Source organism: Lathyrus oleraceus, chromosome 3, assembly GCF_024323335.1.
Source record: "Lathyrus oleraceus cultivar Zhongwan6 chromosome 3, CAAS_Psat_ZW6_1.0, whole genome shotgun sequence".
Classification (NCBI taxonomy): domain Eukaryota; kingdom Viridiplantae; phylum Streptophyta; class Magnoliopsida; order Fabales; family Fabaceae; genus Lathyrus; species Lathyrus oleraceus.
In genome coordinates, this window is record NC_066581.1 from 311299250 (window position 1) to 311304432 (window position 5183).

Here is a 5183-nt window from a genome sequence, read left to right on the forward strand (position 1 = left end):
ATAGGATCTCCACAATAAGCCTGTGGATCATCACTACAAAGCAACAACACAATAAGAGAGGAACAAAAATCAAGAACCAGCCTCTTGTATGCAACCCATAAGGACTGCTCCTCACTTCAGCCAGTAGTGCCACCGTGTCGGGATGATCTGGAGATTTTGTCAAACGTCGGATAAGCAGATTCCTCTTGTGAATAACCCCATCCAATTCGTTGATGTGCTCTCTGTAATAATTCCCATCATCCTCTCTGAATACCTCTTCAAGTCTGGATTTCTTCAAACCTGCCAGCACCTTGAGTTCTTCAATCTGCTCTTGAGCCTTGTCGAGTTGATGTGTGATGTATCCATTGGTTGAACGGGCGCACAGGAGCTCATTGTTCTTCTCTTTCAGTAGAGTCTTCAACTTCTCCATCTGACCAGTCAATTGAGCCACCATCTCCTCCTCTTTTGCTTTCCTAGAAGTTGAAAATGCATCCCACTGCTCTTGCCACCCAGCTAACTTACCATGAGCATCCGTTAACTACTGCTTGACTCGCCTCAACTCCGAACTGGATGACCCCAAGGCTTTGTCTGTCTTCCTGAAGAAGCCCACCTCCACATCTAATTTCTTCTCTGCTTCCTTTTGCAATATGATAGCTTCCCCCTTCTGATATTCCGCCTCATGGTATAGATGCATACAGTCTTGCAACTTCACGCTCAACTCCGAGTTTTCAGTTTGAAGTTCCCCCATGGAATTCTTCAATTTGTCATAATCCTCTCGGCTCACCATTGTTGACTGCTCAGGAGTAGGTGGATACAAAGGTTCTTCAATAGGAAATGGCAGACCAAACTCTTCAACTCTTCCCTGAAGCCAATCTTCATACTGAGGGTAGGTCTTATAGTCTCCCTTTCCAAGCACAGTCCTTCCTTTCTTGATTACCTTGAGCCAGGCCTCAGCTGCCTTGTGGGATACAGTCAAATCAGATGACGAATGGAAAAAGAGAGATTCTCCCATATCTTTTTCCAAAGGCGGAGTCCTTAAAGCATATCCAAACTGTCTGACTGCTAGAGAAGGATTATAGTTGATACCTCCTCTTCTTCCTACCAACGGTATATTCGGGAAGTTCCCACAACTGTGAACAATATCTGCCCGAAGCAAGTTCTGGTCTGACCACCAAGAAATATCTTTAGCTCTTATCCCCATCAGTCTCTTCGACCAACTCAACGAGTCCTTGAGATCAACGAACGCTCCTGACTTAGGTAGGTGAAAACTGAACCACTTATAAAACAAAGGCGTACAACAACTCACCAATCCTCCTTTTCTATTCTCATTCCGGTGATGCGCTGAATGAAAGAGATCTCCCAACAAGGTCGGCACTGGATTACCCAACACAAAAAGGTGTATTGCGTCTACGTCCACAAATTCGGCAACATTAGGGAACATGACAATCCTGTATACACAAAGAGCCAACACAGTATTGAAACCTCTCTGATCACCTTCTCCAAGCTTCTTCTCGGCTTCTCCCACTAAGAAACTCAAATGAAAACCACTGACTCCTCCCTTCTGACACATATTAGACTTCAAGACTGATTTCCCCAAATATGTGGCTGAAGCAACCATGCTGAGATCGGGAAGAAACTCAGAACTGTAGAATAGCAACTGCGACTTGATAGGAACTCTGAGAAAACTGGCAACCTCCTCCAAAGTAGGGACCAAAATATAGTTTGGGAACGTGAAACACCTCAATAGGGGGTCATAGAACTGCAGCAGTGTAAAGAGAGCATCGTGTTGATCTTTGGAGAGAACTGTGACGAAACTTAGAATCAACCCATAATCCTTCCGGAATCTTTCTAGAGAATCGTGATCCATTGACTTCATCAGCTGCTGAATAGGCTCCAAACAAACCACATGAAACTTTTGTCTGAAGAGAAACCCACTGAAGAATATAGACAAGATCAAAGCTCTGCTCCAGAAAACTGGGTTGGTTGAAGGTTAAGCTTTCCTGAATTTAGCCCGCCCCTCACTGGTAGGTTCTAAGAACAGAAGTTTGTCAGCTTCAGCCCTTCAGTCGAGAATAATATGTTTACCACTGAAGGTTTGGCATTATTATGAGACAAAATACCTCCACTGACTTCCCTCAACAGGACATCGTAATAGCAAGTCCCCAGCCTCGGGGTCCTCGGGTTGAGCAACGAGAATGCGCCCACCAAAGCTAACATAAACGCGTCTCGGAGGAGAGGCCTTGACTGAGTTCTCGGGAAATGGTCACCAGAGTCGACGATTTCTAAAGGAACATCTGTCGTTATGGAACACCCATATGACAGAATATATCCAAAAGAAACCTCGTCTGGGTGTGGGTCTTCATGAACGACTTAACGTAGCAACATGCTACGTAAGCCTCATGACTATCCACTCTAAAACCTGTGTGTACGCTCAAGCCTGGGTAGTGGGCTTATCTCTCATAAAACATCCCACCCCAACAAACAAACAACCCACAGAACCCACAGATACAACAAACATATGTACATGAATGCAATAAGGTAAAGCAGGTAAATGCTGAAAAATAAATATTTGTACAAAAGAATAAACACCCAACAAACGAGAAACCTACAAAAGCTAGGAGGGACTCGCTTAGAGAAACCGGGTCCCCAGCAGAGTCGCCAGCTGTCGCAGCCTAAAAAATATAGAATGCGAAAAAATAACTGGCGAGAAACAAAATGACAGAAGAGTCGCCACCGTGCATTATTTATCCCAAAGGAGGGAAAGGAAACGCTCGAAGTAAACCTGGAGAAAGGAAAGGAAAAGACAAGGTCTCGCAACCAAATCTTAGGTTCGGGAGTCGATTATGCGAAGGGAAGGTATTAGCACCCCTATGCATCTGTAGTACTCTACGGGATCCACTCTTGTTGTTCTTGTCTAAAGAGTGTGTGTTTATCTAATGTACTATTTACTAAAAGAGGGTCAAAAGAAAATGACTCGCACGGATGTCGCATCCACTGCATACGTATCTCATCTGAGTATGAGAATCAAAGTCTTCGTAGCTCGGCTACCTATGGGTTAAAGAGGAGTGTGCTCGCTAAGACAGCGCGTCTTATGCCTACGTATCTCATCTGGAATGAGAATCAAAGAAAAATGTAGTTCAGCTAACTACGGGAACAAGGGTCTCGATTGCAACTAGGGCAAGAGAAATGGAAGGTCTCGATCGCAACGAGGGCGAGATAAAGGGAAGGTCTCGATCGCAACGAGGGCGAGAGAAAAGGAATCGCAACGAGGGCGAAAACAAGCAAGGATTAGTTGCTAGTCGTCAGTCAAAAAACTCGGCAAGACATCACATCTTGTGCCTACGTATCTCATCTGAACATGAGAATCAGAGTTGCCGTAGTTTGGCTAACTAGGGGAACAAGGGTCTCGATTGCAACTAGGGCAAGAGAAAGGGAAAGGTCTCGATCGCAACGAGGGCGAGAGAAAAGACCGCAACGAGGGCGAAAACAAGCAAGGATTAGTTGTTAGTTGTCAATCAAACTCGGCAAGACATCGCATCTCGTGCCTACGTATCTCATCTGGAATGAGAATCAGAGTTGCCATAGTTCGGCTAACTAGGGGTTGCCATCTGAACATGGACTTACAAAGGAGGACACCAGTTGTGTCAAAGGAGAGTGGACAATGTGTTCACGTCCTAGCAGCAGGTGTCGCAGCTCGCTGAATCGAGTCTTAGGCAGTTACCTTTATGCAATAGGACGGACTGACATGCCACAGGATCGGAGACGCACGGAAGATCTAAAAATGGGGAAGCTCTGCCATAGAGTTATCATGCAATGTGAACCTAAGTGTTAGGATTTACAAATGGGAACATCTACCTAATGTTAGCATGCAAAGAATAAGGGAATTCTACCTATGTTATCATACAAAGAATAAGGGGATCCTACCTATGTTATCATACAAAAGAATGAGGGAATTCTACCTATGTTATCATACAAAAGAATATGGGAATACTACCTAATGTTATCATACAAAGGGTTCTACCTAATGGGTGCTACCTAAACGGAACAAGAATCGACGGATGGAGCAAGGAAAGGAACCAGGGATGAGGGTAGATGGCGATGCATGAAGGAATCGACTTACGGGTGGTAGATGGTGATGCCTGAAGCAATCGACTTACAAAAGAATGAATGAATACGTGTTGGTTCTGTTAAGTTTTAAAAATGATTACTCGACATTGGATCGAGGTTTTGATCTTGTTTTGAAATGTTATCTGATGTTTGTTTTATTTCTTGTATTAACAAATGAATAAAGAATGAAAGAATAAACATTATACACTTCATGGGAGATGGGTACATTTGTTATGAATGAGGGTTGTTCATGGCAAACAAACAATAAAAATATATGCCTCATACATCATACAAGTAGGCAACAGTTATCAATCAATAGGGTATATAAACAAGTATATGATCAAATCAAATAATCAAAGAATGAAATGAATGAGCATTAGACAATGCATGAGGAGTATAAACATGTTAAACAATCAAACAATAGATACATGGATGAAAGAAACAAGTATAGAAAATATCAGATGAATCAGATAGGTGAAACTATGCACACAAAGGATCAATGAATAATTTAATCGGGAAATAATGCAAGGATCAAATAAAATCAAGATGAATGGCCTATAATATATGGCATATGAGATGAACAAGGGAGGATCAAAAGATCTCTTCAATTGCCCTAAGCAATCCCTAAGTCAAACATCAATCATAGAAAAGTCAACTGTAAAGTCAAGTCAACTTAAAAAATATGGAATAAATAGTAAATTAATCAAGAAAATTATGAAAAATTAAACTAACTAAGGTGGGGTCAGGACATCATCATCCCCCAAAAATGTTTCAAAAATAATGAAAATTGGTTATTGAATTAATTGAATCAAGACAAAGGTCAAACCAAAAGTCAAACAACAAGACTGGGTTAGAAATAAATCAAGAATAAATAGTAAATTAATCACAAAAATTATGAAAAATTAAACTAAGTAAAGTGGGGTCAGGACATCATCATCCCACAAAACTATTTTAAAAATAATAAGAATTAGTACATAAATTAATTGAAATAAAACAGAAGTCAAATGAAAAGTCAACCAAGCAAACTAGGTCAAAAATAAATCCAAAATAAATTAAAAATGGGAAATAAAATTCCAATAAAAGGTCAGGTTGACCAT